This window comes from Geotrypetes seraphini, chromosome 1, assembly GCF_902459505.1.
Source record: "Geotrypetes seraphini chromosome 1, aGeoSer1.1, whole genome shotgun sequence".
NCBI classification, from domain to species: domain Eukaryota; kingdom Metazoa; phylum Chordata; class Amphibia; order Gymnophiona; family Dermophiidae; genus Geotrypetes; species Geotrypetes seraphini.
The window spans coordinates 484371563-484392084 of NC_047084.1; the positions used below are offsets into that span (position 1 = coordinate 484371563).

General features: G+C 41.8%; 1 protein-coding gene across 1 annotated transcript in view; it reads right to left on the bottom strand.

Moving 5' to 3' along the window:
• The window catches only part of GLDC (glycine decarboxylase), a 172015-nt gene that overhangs the window by 149322 nt on the left and 2171 nt on the right, over nucleotides 1–20522 (bottom strand).

Here is a 20522-nt window from a genome sequence, read left to right on the forward strand (position 1 = left end):
TGCTTCTTCCCGCATAGCTAAGAATAATTTTCTGCAGTCTTGAGTTACCCTTGTAACTGGGAAAAATCCAAATTTTTTGACCCATGAATAAACTTTGAGGAGAACAAAAAAAGCCTTCATAATTGAATTTAAGTCCTGTTCAAACCAACCAAACTCGGTATTCGACCTCAATTTGCTGAGCTGTTTCTTGTTGATTTTCAAGCATATTTACTTTTAGGTAAGTAATAAATTCTATTTATGGGAGGCATCATCTCAGAGGCAAATTTAAAACATGTAAATTTTTTTAAAAAGTGTGCATTATTTATGAAATGACCCTTGTATTTTAGAAAGCCTGTACTAAACTCCCAGTGGCAAAAATCAAGGCAGAACATGATGTACTATTTTGTTTGCCTGTGTAAACCAGTATCAAATTTACAAGGTATAGGGGGACTTTGTTCCATTATATTGATTCATGTACACTGTGGCACCAACTCTGCTCAAAGAGGCACAATCTTTCTAAAACTTTACTTCTAGTTAATTTGGAAGGAAGATGCTAGCTTGATTGGATATGTGAGCAGCGAGAAGCTGGAGTTCAATTTTCCCGCTAATGTTTCTTCTGAGTTTTAGCAAGTCACTTTTCTGCTGCCTCTATACAAACACAGACCTTGCTCAAAAGGGCTTACAGACTACTTACTACACCAGATTTGAATAACTTACCTTTCCAAAGGCAAGGCAGTCAATTTCTCAGAACAATTACCCAGAACCGCTACAGTACAGCCAGTGCGAGAACAAGCTTCACAAAAGGAAATGGGCCATCCTAAAGGACAAAATACAGACTCCTGGCCTGCGAAGCCTACAGCTACTCAGACTGCCAACAATAAGGCCCAATTAGCCAAATTGTGATGCTGTTTCACAGGGACAGCTGCATCTTCAGAAAGAATACAAGATCACCAATAATTGCATTCAGGACATGCTGTATAACTAGGCACCCGGTATGCACCCATTCTATAAGAGGAACACAGGTAAACTAAACTAAAGCTTAACTTTATATACCAGATCATCAACCGAAGGAAGCTCTACTCAATTTACAACAATTAAATAAAAACTAAAGAAAGAAAAAACAAAGGTTTCAAAAGAAATTAATTTTCAAAATGTTTAGCAAATAGAAAAGTTTTTAGATATTTATTGAAAGATTGAAAAAGGACTGGGGCTTCTCAGAGTTAAGGGGAGATCATTCCATAATTGCAAGAGTTTAAATGCCAAAGATTGACTAAAGATCTTAACTCCTTTAATTCCTTTCTGGAAGGAAGGGAGAGTTTGAATTGTTGGATGCCTCTTGCATTGGAAAATCTGTAAACATTCCACAATAAGGGAACGAGGGGGAATAAAAATACCATATAAAATTTTGAAAGAGATGCAAGCACATTTGAATTGAATTCTAAGATAAACTTTCCTTTATAGAATATTAGTATAACCTCAAAAACGTCCATAAAGTTAGGTGCAAGCACTTAGGCCAGCCTTAGTGCTGAGCAAGTTCTGTAAGTGCGAGTCTTGCCCTTGGCTCACCTAGACACCATCTACATGTATGCCTGTCTATAAAATATAGAATATTTACAATAAACACAAGTAAAGTATTCATAGAACACTTAGGCATTTAGGGTCAGATTCTTCAAAAGCTGCCCTACTGCCATCTAACTTAATTTTTTAATTGGGTTTAAGTGGCACAATAATTGGTTAAAACCCAATTAAACCCTTGTTAAAAAATAGCCACCACTACATGGCCTCCAGGGCTAGCACCTAGGTCCCTGGCAGCTAGTGAAGCATAGCGACTATCACTATGTGCCACTGGCTGCAAATCAGAAAGGACCTTGGGCACCAAAAATATAGGTCTGTAAAACCCTGGCATACATTTCCAGCACCTAAGGTCCTTGGGAGCTGCAATTCTGGAAGCGGACCCTGCGACATGCAGCAGGTGCCCATTTTGTAGGCAACGCTTACAGAATCAGGGCCTTAGGACTATAAATAGCACTCACATGGGCACCAGAAAAAGATTGATGCTAAGCTCTTTAAACATGACTCATGCCTAACTATGGGCAGACTTACACCTACTGAAACCTGAAATGCTTGCGCAAAGAGAAGGATGGCTAAGATTCCACAGTAATCAAACACAGCAACAAAGTAGTGAGGTAAAAATCAAAGAGCAAAAAGTCCAATGGTAAGTTCAAGAGACTAATTTTCATACCTCAAAGTCCCAAGGTGTGGAAATGACGCGACATGGCCGTTTTTCGGTAAGCCAACGAACACCTGCTTCAGGAGTCTTGGCAACACTAATGGTATTCCAAAAGTCTGACAGGACAATGAATGCCTGCGTCCGTCAAGGCATTTTTGTGCTGCGACTGGCAATTTTATCGAGCCTTTTTTTGCTTGGCTTTGGTATGTTGATTGTTCAGACATCTGAAATACTATTAGTGTGGCTAAGACTCCTGAAGCAGGCGTTTGTTATTGTGCCAAAAGACGTCATGTCAAGTCATTTGAGGACTCACTATATATATATATATATATATATATATATATATATATATATAAAGAAAACTGCAGACCTCCACAGCATGATGGCTGAAAATGTAGGTTCTGCCTCCCCAGATGCGCCACGGAAGCCTAAGAGAACAAAACCAAGCTTTACAGGGAGAAGAACATCTTTTAAAATTCAAATCTGTGACCAATGGACTTTCCCACCAAAAATCACATTTGTGACCAACAGACTTTCCTGTCTCAAATCACCTCAAGCGTCAGCCAATCAGGCTTGAGGACCCGCTATATTAAAGACAAATTGCAGACCTCACAGCACACACTGAAGAAAGCCACAGCAACAAGGCTGAAATATTAGTTCTATCTACCCAGAGGCTAGAGATGTCAAAACCAAACAATGTAAAAAAAAAAAAACTGATAGTCCTAGGTCTTAAAAATGACATAAGCAAAAACACTAAAAATGACCATAAACAATCCAAAAATGGAAATCCTAGAAAAGTCCCAACCAGGATCAGGGTTTCAGCAACTAGAGTTGCCTTCCTCAGGGGACAATATGTACACAGTGTAGATAAATCAGCAAAGACTGCCAGTGCATGAAGGCATCTGATCCAGTGGTTTTTGACATCTCTAGCCTCTTTTGTACAGTTCTATTTTTGAGGCCAGCTCCCTTCTTTTGTTGTCCTCTATCTACCAAGACACAGCTAGTCCCAAACAACCAACAATTACGAAACTAGTCGCAGAAGCCTACAAACATATTGCTCCACTGCTTTGTTGCTGCAAATACTTGGGCCCAAGCAGAGTGCACATACAGACATTCTATATGAACTCATGCAATTTTTCAGAACGCTCCTGACATGTTCATGCCCCTTCCATAACCACAACCCTTTTGGGTTGTTCGCTATTGGAGTTAGGCACTCTATTACGGAATAGCATGCAGCCAGATGTGCATATAAATCTGAACTGTAGACCATTAATGGTTCATTAAGCTATTACGTTTCATGTGCATCTTGGCAGGATGCCCAAATTTCAGCGCACGACTTCAGGCACCATTCATTATTAGTTTGGAGCTCAGTGCATGATTTTCACAAGACAAGTTTGAATAAGTTGACGTTTGTTTCTTTCTATTTTTTCTAATAAATAATAGAATGTTTTAGTTTTAGAGCTGCTTTTCCATCAAAATGTCATTACATCACGTTCAGCTACAATTGGCTGATCCAGGGAGCGTTTTTTATAAAATCACAGTTCCGTTGCCAGCAACCTGACATAATTGCTGTGCGGGTGCTGGTGATTTTCGCTCTTATTTAAGTTAGTAACTACTCTTTGTAGTAAAAGTTTGGCAGCTTATGTATAGTTGCTAGGTCTTAATATGAATTATTTTTTTCAACTGGGCACCACAGAGTTAGTCTGGGCAAATGTGTAGTGTAAGCCGACGCAATCTTTGTTAGTTCCTGGGAGTGACACAGGCTGCATTTTAGCAGCTTGGGAACAGTTAACATTAACAATTAAATACATTATTCCTACTTTAGTGTATCAGTTAAAGTTTTTGCATTAGGATAATTCATTAATCTTGTTTCCCTTAAATTTACAAGTTCAATTATGGGGTGGGAGAGAGGGTATTTTTATTGTTACATGTTGTATAAGTATTGATTATATGATAGATAAGGGTGGGAAGGGGGTGAAGAGAATATTATATGTATCATTGTTGATTATTAAGTGATATATTTATGGTTATTTGTATGGATATGTTATCACACTTATTATAAGTTTAAAAATTAATAAAGATTTAATTTTTTTAAAAAAGGATAATTCATTATGAAGTTTATAAAGTTGTAATGCCACGAATCAATTTAATATCGGGCAGGCAAATCATTTTAGCGGACGTGTGTTTTAATGAATTTCAAAGATCATTTTAATATCGATGTGATCTGTTCTAGAACTCATGTTTTAAAATCATTTTATCATTTGTTCTATTAGTTTTCTGATATTAGTCTATAATTCATTTCAAATATCAGCATTATCAACTAAAGTTTTTTTAGTTCAAAGTAATTTATCATGCAATTGCTTAAGTTGAAATTCGATGAATGGACCAAATTTTGGGTAGATAAATAGTTCCAGCACGCGTTCACTTTAATGAATCTAAAGTTAATCCTTTATATCAACGTGTCCCTCTTTTTATAATTAATGTGTCCTTCATGTGATTTTTGGCTATTATGCGATAAATGTATCATATCTTTGGGTAGACAAATAGTTTCAGCATGCGTTTGCTTTAATGAATCTAAAGTTAATCCTTTATATCAACGTGTCCCTCTTTATAAGGAATGTGTCCTTTACATCAATTACATATTATCAATTAGATTTCAAGTTATTTTGAGAGTTTTTATTAAATGAAATTTAGTACTGAACATGTTACCCTGTGGGGCTGATTCTGTAAGTGGCGCCTAGAAAAATGGCGTTTACTACATGTCAATCACATCCAAGTACCACTTAGAAAATCGTGACTACTGGCGCCTAACGAATTTAGGCACTGGTAATATAGGCCAGAGTTTTAAAAGGCCTACATTTCCAGGCACTTAGGTTTGTTGTAGAATTGGGGCTAGTGGTGCTTAGGTGATGCTTAAGGCCAATTCTGCCCCTAAACATGCCTATTTAAGCATGTCAAATAGACTTTCAAAGTAACTCACTCTGTCTCAAGCACTAAACTTCCAATAATGTAATATAATATAGCCTGTGAAAGGGGGATCCTCAGTGTGAAGTAGAGATCTGCACGGGAACGGGGATCGCAGGAATCCCGCGGTTCCAGCGGGGGTCCTGCGGGAATCCCCCCCTAACTCGCGGGACTCCCACGGGGACCCCCCTCTGGCACACGGGACTCCCACGGGGACCCCCCTCTGGCACACGGGACTCCCATGGGGATGGAAGGCTTTGGAAGCAGGGTTCGTCCATATAATATAATGGACACGTCAGCCTTAGTAAAAGAGGGGGTTTATAAGTTAATTACCTGAACAGAAAACAAAAAAAAAAGGGTTCCACCAAAGAGATTCCATAAGGAAAACAGCAGCGCAAACACAAAAGAAACTGTGGAATTGATTATCCTGTCAGAAGTAATTGCTGCTTTTTATGGGGACGGGTGGGGATGGAGAGGATCCTGGCGGGAACGGGTGGGATTTCTGTCCCCGTGCAACTCTCTAGTGTGAAGGCTCAGCGAAAGGAGAACAATCTCCAACGCTCACAAGTTTAGTGCTTGAGACAGAATGAGTTACTTTGAAAGTCTATTCGACCTTTTTTTGCTGCTGTTTGTGGTGTCTATTTAGTATCTTGTGCAGCATTTTTGGAGTTTTGTTGCTTTTTTATTTAGGTATGTGGCATCATGAAGCGCTGCTAGGCACCTGTGTGGCACCTAGGATTTGTTTTAAATTGGGGGGGGGGGTTATCTGCTTTGAATGACACGATCAATTACCATGCCACTTAAAGTTAATTAAAGCAACTAAGTTAGGCGCCAGCAGGCACAATCTAAGGGGCTGATTCTATAAAAGGGCATCCCAATTGTAAGTGGCGATAGGCATCCTACCACTGTCTGGCAGCCAATCAGGATGTATTTTTTAGAAAAAAATCCCCAGAACAGGACGCCTACACTGTAGGTTTTTGCTGCAGGACTAGGGAGACGGGTAGGGACACCTAAGCTTGCCCAAGGCTGGGCGTGGTTTCACCTGGAAGTGGCCTTGGACGAGTTTAAGTGGCCCTAGGCATCTCCCTAGAGCCACGTCAGAAGCCCGAAATGTAGGTCAGCAAAATGTTGGCCTACATTTCAAAAAGGTAAAAGTTGATGTGGTTGGCTGAGCTGATCATGGCAAGGGAATCCCCAATCAGCTGAGCCAACAGGATTCCCCCCCGCCAAGCCGCACTTCAGAGAGTCCTGCCAGCTCAGCTGATCGGGGAGGGGAGGGAATCCCTGCCGTGGATCAGCTGAACTGACTGCGACAGAGGTCCCCAATAAGTACCCTTGAAATCAGCAGGAGGGATGCCTACTCTCTCCTGCTGCTGACCCCCCTACCTCCCCCCCAAATAAAGTGGTAGGAAGGATGCCTACTCCCTCCTGCTGCTGACCCAACCCCCCCCCAAATAAAGTGGTAGGAAGGATGCCTACTCTCTCCTGCTGCTGACCCCCCAACCCCCCCCAAATAAAGTGGTAGGAAGGATGCCTACTCCCTCCTGCTGCTGACCCAACCCCCCCCAAATAAAGTGGTAGGAAGGATGCCTACTTCCTCCTGCCACTGACCCCCCCAACCCCCCTCCATCACGACTGCCAGGAGGGATGCCCACTCATTTTCTGATTATTTAAATATTTCTTTCAAAAACTTATAAAATAAGTCTTTAGGAAACATTAAGTATCTTAGGAATCTGAGGTTTAATTGTTTAGTATCAAAACAATATGGAAAACAGTAAGATATGTGAACAATTTAACACCTAATCCAATTAATAACTCAACAAATCAAACTATATGGCTGAACTCCAAGATTCAAATTGGCGGATATAAGGTCATCTGGAAGCATTGGATGAATGCAGGAATACGTGTATTAGAAGATGTTATTTCTAATGGTAAACTGTTTGAGTTTTCACAGTTGCAATATAAATATGGTCGTAATTCAAAGTTATAGATGATTGCAACTGAAGCAGGCTATTCAGGACGGGTTTCCTGAATGGAAAAATCTCACTAATCAATATAGTTTAGAGTTCTTATGCTTTCAGGTGGACTTTCTGGGACACCAGGCTGCACAGTGGTACAAATATCTGGATTTGTAAATAAAAAAAACAAAAAATGGTCTTCGAGACATTTGGAGAATTGAGATCAAGCATCAAATTACAGTGTTTCAATGGCCATGAATTTGGTCTTAGAGGATGAGATGTACAGTGTCTGTATCTATGAGACAAACTTGTTTTTTTCTGTTACATAGAGCATTTTGGACCCCTCTTCGTTTAAATAAATTAGATAGCTCTAAGTCTGATAGATGTTGGCACTGCAATCTCGAAACTGGGACTCTAGATCATCTATTATTCTATTGTCCATTTATTTTGGATTTCTGGAAATCAATATGGGGCCAAATAAATAATTTATTGGAGAATCCGGTGGCCCTATCATATGATACCATTTTATTTGGCATGTCAATGAGGGCAAAGAGTCAAATATCCTCAAAAAATAATGAGCTCTTGCTAATTATGACTGGTGTTGCCATTCAACAAATTACATTTAATTGGAAGAATAGGAGTAGATTAAACTTTAATTTCTGGTGGAATTCTTTGTGTCGTATATCATATGGAAAGAATATTAGCTATACAGAAAGGACATTTTATTAAGTTCAAGGATGTTTGGGGACCATTAACAGATTATTGTAACGAGTAAATAACATTTTTCCCTTAATTATACAATTGCAAACGAGAGGGAAGGGGTGGGGGGGTTCTGATCTTGTATTAGTTTGGATTAGTAGAAAAGAATATATTATAAGATATACGTGATTTCATATGATATGGTAAGGGTGGGAGGCGGGGATAAATTTCATTAATTTAAGATGATTGTGACAGAAATTCAAGTGATGTTTGTAAGTTTAAATGTTATTTCCGATTACACTTGTTGTAAGTTATAAAAATGAAGATTTTTTTTTTTTAATTGTTTAGTATAATTCTCAAAATTCTTCACTTTCCTATATAATACCATACTGTCTTGCATCATTGATTTCTGAGAAGATTGAAGACTTTGAACCCATTTAGTCTAAGGCAGGGGGTCCCCAAAGTCTCTCCTTGAGGGCCGAATCCAGTCGGGTTTTCAGGATTTCCCCAATGAATATGCATAAGATCTATGTGCATGCACTGCTTTCAATACATATTCATTGAGAAAATCCTGAAAACCCGACTGGATTCGGCCCTCAAGGAGGGACTTTGGGGACCCCTGGTCTAAGGGCTCCTTTTACGAAGGCGCATTAGGGTCTTAATGCGCGGAATAGCATGCGCTAAATTGCCCCAGGCACTAGCCGCTACCGCCTCCTTTTGAGCAGGCGGTAAATTTTTGGCTAGCGCACATTAATCCAGTGCGTGTGCTAAAACGCTTAGGGCACCTCCTGGGAAAAAGAGAGACTTTACACATCAATTAAAACAGAAATTGAAACAAAAACAAATAGTGGTCAATATAAAATTACAAGTTTCTCAATAAAGCCCACAATATGGGAGAAGCAATTCACAATCTATCATGGGATCTGATTATCTAACAAGGAAACACAAAAAAAAAATAGTGTAGTGTTACATCTTCTACATTATTAAAGGACCTACGTCACTGTGGAGGCACTGGAAGGAATTACTTCTTTCCCCTCTAGGAAAAACTAACTGAGGGGTCAAAGAAAATGTATGAATATTGATACAATAAGATCAAACATTTACAAGGATATCTAAGCTGAAATTTAGCTCCCAAAGAGAGTACGGATTGTCTCAATTGTAGAACCATTTCCTTGTGGTCTGAGTTAAGTTTGAAACATCTGGGAACATGGAGATCTTAGAGTCCATAAAGGTCACTTCTTTAAGCCCAAGTGCCTCTGTCTTGTTGAAAGACAAAAGTTACCAGAAGTGTAGAGTATGAAATGACTTTGTCCTCTGAGGTTGCCAATATTCTCGATAAGTCCATTGGACTGGATTGAATCAGGTGAAATCTCAAGTTGAGAAGCCTTCTTAGATTCTGGAAGGTAATATATTCTATGTAAAGGTGGAAAACCTGTCTCTGGGTATTTGAATGTATAAAATAAATCTCTAGGAGACATTGCTAGAACTTTAGGAAAGTTAAGTACAATAAAACCCTGGTTTAAGAGCTTAATTCGTTCCAGAAGCATGCTTATAATCCAAAGCACTCGTATATCAAAGCAAATTTCCCCATAGGAAATAATGGAAACTCAGATGATTTGTTCCACAACCCAAAAACTTTAATACAAAATACTATACGTACTTATATTGCAAGACCTTGCTCATTTAGAACAGTCACTACACTCTTGCAGCGTCAGAGAGAAGAACCATCGGCTCAGTTGTATACTGTATATACTTGTATTGCAAGACATTGCTTGTATATCAAGATAAGTTTAATAAAAATGTTTTGCTTGTCTTGCAAAACACTTGCAAACCAAGTTACTTCCAATCCAAGTTTTTACTGTATTCTCAAATTCAACATTTTAGTATGATTTTCCATATTTTCAACTTGGCTTACTAGCAATAATCTATCTTGCATCAAGTTGGTTTGAGTCTTTTGTAACTCCTGAACCCGTTGGTCCAAGCAGTCCACTTCCCCCCACCCCCCAACCTGAGACTTTATTCCTTCCTGAAGAGAATCAATTCTTTTTCCTGTGCATTAACCAGTGGTAGAGTTCCTGTACACAATTTATAAAGGAAATCTAAAGCCGTCCAGATAGACTCCAAAGTGAACTCCACTGGCCTTACCAACCGGGGAACCGCTGGAATCTTTCCTCTGTCCGCTGGAGCCAACTCTGCCTTCTCCATAGCTGAAATCTCTGAGAGTCCTGGGACGTTGGTAAGCCCTCCAGCTCAGCAAGGGAAGCAACTTCCTGTCCCTTCTGAGCCGCCATAGTTTCCCTCTCTCATGGCTGCTGGGGAGGCACTAGTCCTGCAGGGCTGAGCAAGTCCTTGCTCCTGAACGCCGAGACTTCCCTCTGACTCGGCAAACCTGGTTCACCCCGAGGGGGAAGACATAAAAAAGCTGTCAATCGTCTCCTGCCTTTGCAGGGTGAGCTCCAGTTGCTGGGCTGTGGCATTCGTTCTTCCCCTTCTTTTAGTCAGGCCTATGAATATTGCTTTATTTTTTCATTTAATTTTAACATACATTTATGTCAAGGCCTGTGATGAGAACCACGTAATTCTTCCCGTTAAGATACATGTAGCAGAGAAGTGGTGGGGCTGAGGCCTTTATGAATATTTAAAGTGTTCATTACTTTGCTGTTATTCGGGATTTGGACTTGAACATTAATATTTGGCATTGTTGCTCAAAAGCAACACATGTCTTCTATGGTTCTTATGAGAAATTTGCATCTCCGAATGCCTGTTTACTTGGCACTGTTGCTCTCGTTCAACATCAAGTTATGTAAAGCAGCCATTGCACCATCTGCCAATTAAAGGGTTAAACCTGATTTGGTAAAATGCAGATAAGTACTTTTACAGCACAGACTAACTCCAGCAGCAGTGTAAAGTTAATGCTGCTCTTACAACCTTGCCTATACCAGTACTACTCATTCTCTCCTAGAGCAGTTGGATACAGGCATTGTTAGGTGCCATAGACTTGTGCTCGAGTCCTAGCGACTTGATGAATTGCAAATCTAAGAAAAAAAAAAATCTGTTTTGTGCTAGTCCGGAAGGTTCTCCAGTGTCATTCCCATTACATACAGCCCTTAATTCACATAACGCATTAACAGAACAAAAACCAAATGCTTTTAATGGAAGAATCAAAAGCTGTAGGCGATATACTACTTGAAAAGCTTGAGTTATCTTCCATCTGATCAGTGAAAAATAGTTTCTGCGTAGATGACTCTGTACCATTTAAATCCAGTCTGGTATTTACCATTTACGTTAGTGTGGAAACAAAAAAAAAAAAAGGAGAAATAACCCCTAGAGGCATTCAAAAGCAAAACAGGAGGGAGAATAGGGTTTATGTTTAAGCAATGTACAAAGAATAACTTAAAAAAAAATTCCATTCAATAGGAAAGAAACATTCACTCAAGACCCTATACTAGCTTTCAAATTTACATAAAAAACAAATGTAGAATTAAATACTTAACATGTAGTCATGAGCACACCATGACTGCTGCCAATGAATTCCAAATACAAGAGAAGATACAGCAATTTATAGCAAACGGTTCCACCAGAAAATAAGTACAAGGTGTATAAGTGTAGCCAAACAAATGCAGGCCAAAAACCTGCAAGACATCACAAGACATGGTATGATAGCCATCATGGTAAACATGCCAAATAAGGTCACATTTATGCTTCACTACAAGCACAGCTTACATGAGCCTCTGGAAACAAAGGGAAAATGGGTAAATAAGCCAAAAATAAAAGAACTCAGGCCCAGATTTTCAAAGTTTAGTGGTGGCATTAAACTGACTGTTTAACCTGCACACATTTTAGCGGCAGATCATCAAAATGGCTTCTCTTTAGTGAGGTTTCTAGAAGTCTCCGACGCTGCCACGCAAATGGGCTCTTCAACATTAAAATGAGCACTCTGGTGGATTCTTCAAAAATCGCCAAGCCATTCTTCAAGAGCGGCATCAGCTTTTGGTGACAAAAATCAGCGACTGGTCCAGGGGTGCCGGTACAGTGACAGCATTGTTTTAAACCCCGGCATTGCAGTGTCGAAGACTGTTAGAAAAGAAGTTTTGAGAAGCGACTCCCCCCTCCCAGCAGCGGGAGAGATGCCCATCACATCTGCCCTAACTGCCACCTAATCCCCCTGATTCTCTAACCCATGTGACCAGCAACAGTTAGAGAAGCACACTTTAGTCTGATCACAAAGACAGGCGGCTCAGCCACCTATATTTGCTGATGGATCTCTTGCCATCAACTGATCACAACAAGGGAATCCCTATCAGCTGAGCCGGCAGGACTCCCTGAAGCCACAGTTCGGGAAGTCCTACCAGTTCAGATGATTGGGCAGGGGGGGGGGAAGAGAGATACCCTTGCCACAATCAACTGAGCCTGCTGCAGCAGAGGCTTCTCCAACACATACTCCTTAAAATCACCAGGAGGAATGCCCACTCCCTCCTGCTGCCGGCCCTCTGAACCCCCGCCATCACAATTTGAAGGATGATGCCCTGGCCCTCCTGCTGCTGCCCCCCCCCCCATCACAATTGGCAGGAGAGATGCACTTTCTCCTGTTGTTCACTTCTTTGATCCCCCAAACCCAACCATCGACACCAACCGAAACCTCAAAGCCACACCCCAGCACCCCTAAGTCCAAACCAACACCCTCCCATACCTTTCTGAAGAAAGTCCTGCCAGAGGGATGCCTACTCCCTCCAGCCAGCATGCCCACCTCTTCAAAATGGCAGGCCTTCCATTCCCAGGAGGGACCTTAGACATCTGAGCCAATCAGTGCCTTAAGCCCTTCACTGGTGCATTCCAGGATGCACCAGGAAAGGGAAGGCCAGCCATTTTGAAGAGGCAGGCTTGCCAGCCAGGGGGAATATGCATCCCTCTGGCCAGCCTTTCTTCAGAATATGGGGGTGTTGGGGTGGGCTTAGGGGTGCCAGGGTGAGATCTTGATTTTGAGGCGGTGTTGGGGTGGGGTCTAGAAATAAAGGGGAGTGTCAACAGTTGGGGTTTTATGAGGATTTAAGGGGCTAGTGGCAGGGGGGAGTGGGCATCCCTCCTACCAATCATGATGAAGGGTGTCAGGGGTTTGGGGGTAGGCAGCAGGAGGGAGTGTGCATCCCTCCTGCCGATTCAGTGTTGTGTCGAAGGAGCCTTTGCTGCAGCTGGCAGAGGATTTTTCCACCCCCTTACCAAAATCAGCTCAGCCAGCTGTGTCTACTTTTAATTTTTGAAATGTAGGCCTGCATTTTGCTGGCCTACATTTCAGGCGTCTGTCATGGCTCTAGGAAGATGCCTAGGGCTGCTTATATTCACCCCAGGCCACTTCCGGTTGAAACTACACCCAGCCTTGGGCAAGCTTAGATGTCCCTGTCTCCCTAGACCCGCGAGAAACACTGCCTCAGAGATTTTTCTTTCTTTCTAAAAATATGAATCCCAATTGTCTGCCAGTGGTAGTTCGCCTACTGCCGCCTTCAATCGGGACACCTGTTTATAAACTCAGCCCCTGGGTGCCTAAGTCCTATAGCATGTAACTCAAAAAGGAGGCGCAGTCATGGGAGGGGGGTGTTCCAAAAAGTTGAGTAAGTTTGTCTAACTTGGGCACCAGCATTTACACTGGTTTTCAGCAGGTGCTACGACTGGCACCCAAAGTTAAGGCATTTGAATCAGCACAAATCTATAAAGGGTGCACACTCTTTACAGAATTGACACTTTGAAAGGGCACTGGAATTGACACTTTGAAAGGGCACTGGAAAAGATCGACACTAAGCACGTTTATACAATTTGGCCCCAACTGGCTAAATGCATAGTTAACAAAGGACCCCTTACCGCCTCCCAAACAGGGGGCACCAAGTACCCGTTAACTGCAACCAGGTACCATATGGTGACAAGCACTTTTAACATGGGACCGGCATATGAAAATGCTGATTCATCTTTCTCTGGTTGTCATGTACAATTTGCAGGAACTGGGCTATATGGACCACTGGTCTGACCCAGTAGGACTGTGCTAGTAGAGTAGCTGGTTGCTTCTTCACTGATGGAAAGGACCGACTCAGGCTTCTCATATTAATCCAGTCTAATGAAAAGTATGGACTACAACTTGCCGCTTTCCAACCCCCATTTTTTTTTTTGTTCCAATATTTCTTAAGTTAAAATTTAAAAAACAACAACAATTTTTTTTACAGTCATAATCCAATCAGATCTGTAAAATGTATACTAAACAATGTATATTAGTCAATGCTTGTATATTTACCAAATCTTTAATTAAATCATTCCCTCTGCACCAAGAGTTTTTAATACAAGACCAAATAAAATGGATAGAGAATGCTAGTCTATCTGGAGCCAAAATAATGCTCCAAAACAGGATCACATTTGGCATGGGAGGAAAAGCCAGTGAAAAGAATTCAAAGTGCCCCCATGGCCAATGTATTTGTGCTGTAGAAGCAGTACCATCTTCTACAGTGGTGGTTCCCAAACCTGTCCTAGGGAAATCCCATCCAAGCAGGTTTTCAGGATAGCCACAATGAATATTCATGCATTAGATTTGCATGCAATGGGGAAAGTGCATGTAAATTTAACTCAAGAATATTCATTGTGGGTACCTATAGTTTTCTGTACAAGTTCATTTATTTTTTTCATTTGTGCGTTGCACATACCTATACAAGCTTTAGGTGAAATTACAGAGAAAGGGGTTAGAAGAGGATAGGGAGGACTATAGAGGGCAGGCAGGAGTAGAGAGGAGAGAAGCATGTAGAATATTTCATAGAAATTCCTAACTTTACAGATAGGAGCACCATCTAAGTAAATGATATGTAAATTAAAGGAATATGTAAAAAGGAATAGAAGAGAGGAACTGTTAAATAATAGAATTCAGGGAAATTCAATCAATAAAATAAAAATAGGGGTAAAAACAATGGAATAAAATTTAAAATAATTCATAAACTGGGAAAAAAACCAAAATCAAATAAGTCTGACAGAAGTCCAGTTTCATGAAGCAGCTGTTGCCTCAGCATATTTTAAATAATCCCAACGGCAAAAGTCCAGATGGGACAGATATCAGCTCAGGCTGCAGATTCGACTCATCACATAGAACAATCCAGTGCCGGGCCTCACTGCTGTCTGTGGGCGGCAGATGCTCATGGCAGCTCCCGAATACAGCACTCTGCCTCTGTTGGTGGACAACTGGGAGGAGGCGTCCACAGCACGGCCCCACTCCATAGATCCGGAGACACCACCAGCCCTTCCCCAATGAGAGAGCAGATGTCACCCCATCCTAGGCAACAACCGGCAGCAATCAACCATGCCTCCACTGGTGCTACCTCCAACAATCTCCCTGCAGCTATCTCCAGTCACCACATGTAGATAGGAAGGGCCTCTGCTGAAAATGAATTGTTCCAGGCCTTTAGGTTAGTAGACAAGTTATGATGTGATTCTATAACTGTCAAACTCCTCCTATCCAAGATGTTTTCTGACTTGCCCGAGTGAAAATTAAAAGAAAAAAGTACAGAACTCTGTAAAACTATGAATAAGATAGATGAAAGGAACAAAATTAAGTAGAAACCAACAAAATAGAACTAAAAACTTTAAAATATAAGACACTGAAGCCCAGATCTTACTCAGGCAACATTATAGAATACTGTTGCCAGGTGGTGGTACCAGTTCCGTGCTGCTGGGCCCTACTTCTCTCCACTGCGGCCTGCCCCAGCGGAAACAGGAAGTTGTCGGAGCCTTAAAAGAGAGAAAGAGAAAAATGGCCTTGGTGGAGGGGGGGGAGAGATGGGAATAGAAGCAGTGGCATAGTAAGGGGAGGCAGGGGTGTGGGTCTGCCTCGGGTGCCATTTTGCTACGGGTGCGGCACCCCTACGCCCCTTGCCTTCCCCTGTACCTTTTTTTACTTCCCCGGCACAAGGCTGCTATCCGCATCAGCATCGGCACTCTAATGTCACTTCCTAGGCTTGGGTCCCAGAAATGACAAAGGGCAAGCCGACACCAACGTGGGCATACTGCTCACAACAGGAAAGTTATAAAGGTAAGGGGGGAAAGGGCGCGCACGTGCTGCAAGAGGGGGCGGGGAGGGGCACCGCCACCACCCCGGGTGCCCCTCACCCTTACCATGCCACTAAGTAGGAGGCTGAGGAAGAGGCAAGATGGGAAATGGGAGATTATAGTTGATAGGTAGGTAGAAAACAGAAAGGAGCAGGGTAAAATTTGAGTGAGCGGGGCAAAAAAAAAAAAATAAAAGGAAAAAAGCTAAAAAGCTAAAAAGGAAAAGTTGGTGTGCCAGAAACAGATACTGTTATATTGAGGAAACAAGGCAGAAGGAGAGGAGAATTAAGACACTTGTCCGTCTTCTGTTTCCAGTGGCTGTTAACTAGAACCAGCATAATAGAACATGAAACCGTCCAGAAACAAAGGGAAAATAAAGAGTTTTATTTGGAATGTATTGAAATGTGTTAGCTTTGGGCAATATTAATTGCAGATATCTTTGTACTATATTCAGTGCAAAACACAGAGCCCCTTTTCAGGTTTTGTATTTCACAGTCTGCCTGGTAGTGGAGAGCTTTGTATTGCTATTGCTCAGATAATGTGAAAATCGGGATATTGTTTTTTTTGTGCGGTGACATCTATAGAGAAATTTTCTAGTTCCATCTGCATGTTGGGGGGGGGGGGGAGAGGTAGAATAGCAGCTCCCATATAACTAATTTTATTATGGCAAAAGAAAAGCTCAGTTTCTCATTTTGTTCCTTGTTCGGGAAAAGCAAGTTAAAAGTATGTGTGATGAGAAACATGGTTCCTCGAGTTTGTCTGGTAGGATTATTGTTTTGCTTTAAACATGGGTGACCTGGGCCCAAAAGGAGTGGCACGTGAGGCTCTGTGTTATTGAAGCTACTGCCCTCTAAGAAGCTGCTGCCATAGGCAGCTGGCCAGTCTTGCCTAATAGTTGGGGCAGCCCTTGCCCCACTCTGTTTTGGATACTCAGGGAGGGGAGCACCTGCGCATCCCTCACCTCAGGCAGCAGAATGCCTTGAGCCTCCTGGCTACACCCACACAGGATCGTTAAGGCATTCCAAGGGCCTGATGCACAACGCTAATGCCAGATTAGTACGCATGTTATTCTGTGTTTAATGCTCTAACACAGGGGTAGGGAACTCCGGTCCTCAAGAGCCGTATTCCAGTCAGGTTTTCAGGATTTTCCCAATGAATATGCATTGAAAGCAGTGCATGCAAATAGATCTATTTGCGGTTCTGTTAATCCCCTATCACAGCGAACACGGAGGGAGAAGTGTATAGGGATGGGTGAGTTTAGTTCTGGTTCTCTAAGCTGATGCTGGTATGCCGTTTGTTTTATGTGCTTGGTAGTATGTCTACATGCTTTATTTCTAATTTTATTATGTATTGTTACCTGCTTAGAATTGTGGAATATGCGGGTTCTAAATCCTTAAATAAATAAGAGAAACATACCCTCATTCCATCTTCAATGTATTGAAATCTTTTTTTAATTAATTAATTTATTTATAAGTTTCCAATTTTATACAATCAAGATAAACTTGTACAGAAAGATGATTCATAAAAAGAAAATTAAACAAGCAATTAAAATAACCTAACATAAATCTTCCCAAGTCCTCAAATGGATCCAAGATGTAAATTAAATGCGAGTACATCAGAAAGAAGTAATCTTTATAGAATCATAAGCTAACAGAGAGTAAGGACCTCTGATCTATTTAGCACTCTCCTTCTCCAGTTGGGACAAGGACAGGAAGGTCGTCAGTTGGGGAGGATCAAAGAAGACATACTTCTGAGTTTTATAATGAATTACACATTTACAAGGATGTCTAAGGAAAAAAAAGTTGCCCCTAGGGCCAGAACACCAGGTTTTAACAAAATAAATTCTCTTCTATGCGTTTGAGTCTCCCTTGCCAAATCTGGAAACATTTGTATCTTATGACCACAAAATTATTTTTGTCTATGTTTATAGAACATTCTCATTAACCAACTCTTATCAGGGGTAAGCGCAAGCGTTAAAAGCAAAGTAGATGGAACAGACATTTCTCTATCAGATAAATCTAATACAGCTGAGATGTTTATAGGGTCTTGATTTGTTACTTGTTGAATATCTGGAGTCTTAGTCGGTAAATAATACACTTGTGTAATAGGTGGTAGTGCAGACTCAGGTATTTCCAATATTTCTTGAAGATATCGTTTCAACATATCTTTAGGTGTTACCGTAGAAACTTTTGGAAAGTTAATCAGTCTTAAGTTATTATTCCTAGATAAGTTTTCCAAAGATTCAATTTTCCTTCTTAAACTTATATTATCTTTAATCAAAGTCTCTTGAAGTTTCTTTGATAATCCTATATCTTCTTGAAGATTATTCATTAAAAATTTAGAAGCTTCTAAATCTTTTTTCAAGTTCCCAATTTCAGTATCATAGTTGTTAATTTTCCCTTCTAATTGTTGGAATTGAGAATTAAGTCTTTCCCAAATTAGAAATCAAGTCCCAAAGGGATTCTAATGTAACTTCCTGGGGTTTTTGAGGTAAGAAAAGTTGTAAATTTATTCCAAGTCGCTCACCAATTGCAGTTTTTCCCTGTCTCTTTTCCGTCTGGGCTGTTCTTACTCCACCAGCTGTTGAATCCTCACTTTCTAAGTTCAGGCTTTCTTGAGAAAGCTGAGAGCCTAAACTTCTGCTCTCCAGATCGACTTCTCTGGTCTCAGGGGTAGAATGTCCGTCTCCTGGCAACACTCCCTCCCTTGGAGAGCTAGTAATGTGAGGTTGCAGGGGCAGTGCTCTGGCGTCGGGGCTGAGTGTTTTAAGCCCCAAAGAGGCCGCCGGCATCTCGCCTCGTTGCCGCGCCTCCAGCGGGGAATCTGCCGCCGCCACCGTGATGTCCTGCATCCGCCTCAGAAGTTCATCAATTGTGCCAACAGCTACTGGTCCAGAGCGCCACGAGGCCCCAGCCGCGCTCCTGCCCCTTCGCTTTGGCATAGTAAAAGGTAAAAGTTTTCAATAGAGAAAAGTGGAGAGGAAATTTACTGGCGAGCTTCCTGGCGTCCTCTCATCAAGCTCATGGAAACGTCATCTTGGATCTGGTCAGGCACCATGTTAGCATTTAATGTTAGTGAAAAAAAAAAAAAACCCCTTAAATTCACATTCCCCCTCCTTTACTAACACGTAGCGTGGGTTTTAATGCCGGCAGCGGCAGTAACTGCTCTAACGTTAGCAGAATTCCTATGAGCGTCAGAGCTATTACTGCTGCTGCTAAAGCCCGCGCTTTGCATTAGTAACGGAGGGGGATAGTGCAGTCAATCACAGTGAAACACTTACAGGAATGGGGGGGGTGAAGGGGGGGAATCACAGGTGTGTCCCAACAGGGAGAACCAAGAAGAAAAGTGACTGGGAGAAATGCAAAGTCAGGAAAAAGGCAAAGGGCACATCCGACAGTGATCATCCCAGTAAAGCGTGGGTGCTGAAACCATTAGCACAGTACATTTAAAAATATTTAAAGGTAATCATTAAGAACCTCACAGCAGTTCTTCATTGAAAAAAAGGCTCTGGCGTATTTATGGACAGTAAAAAAAAAAAAAAAAAAAATGCCAGGTCTAGGTTGGCACAGAAGTGTTAAAGAGTTGATATGTAGCAGCACCCCTTCTCACCCTCCAACCTGAGGATGCCGCCCAGACCCCCTTCCCCTAACTTTAAAAAAAAAAAATTAACCCCCTGATGGCTGGGAGGAAGAGGGCTCAGATTTGGTCAGGTTGGGGTGTGTGCCACTAGACACCAGAGATGTGTATGGAGGAGGGGGGGAGGTGGGAACAGGTGTCAAGGGATGCCACACTCGGGCACCAATAAGAAAATTAGCCGCAATGGACCAAGCGGTTAATTACGGCAGCAAATTTTACACTACATTAGTTTGCACACATTACTCTGAGCACACATCAATTTTCCTGTGCTGTCAGGCCCCGAGAACCTTGTGCAACATATGGGCTGGCTGTGCTCCAGATCAACTGGATTATTTTCTTTCCTACATCCCTGCTGCTACTGGTAATTTCCAAATGACCAGACTGTACTGCCCTAACGTCACAGAAACTGCAGGGTCTAAAGTTTAAACTCACAGATGAACCATATATTGTAATACAACAGACACGCATGAAAAAGCCAGCTTTCTTTTACGATACTGTTAAACTGTAAGCTGGAAGTAATTTAAATAACCTGAGGGAAAGCCTGGAGTAGCAACTGTTGGCAGAATTACACTTCCCCCTCTCTATTCGCGGTGGTTAGAGGCAGAGCTGGTCTGAGAATATTAAAAAGCCGCAAATAATATTTGGGCCAGTTCTGCCCCTAACCCCCGCTTCCCCCGGCTATTTTAAGCCCTGAAAGCCCCCCCCTAAAGTCTTACCTGGTGGTCTAGCGGGTTTTCGGGGCAGGAGTGATCTTCCCACGCTCCTGCCCTGTGCAAATCGCTCACAGGAAATGGCTGCCTTGCACTCCCGTAGTCTCTCGAGCCATTTCCTGTGAGCGATCTGCACGGGGCAGGAGCGTGGGAAGATCACTCCTGCCCCGAAAACCTGCTAGACCAGCAGATAAAGCTTAATAAGGGGGGGGGGGGGCTTAAAGGGCTTAAAATAGCCTGAGAAATGAAAATGCATTTTTTGGTTTAAAACCGTGA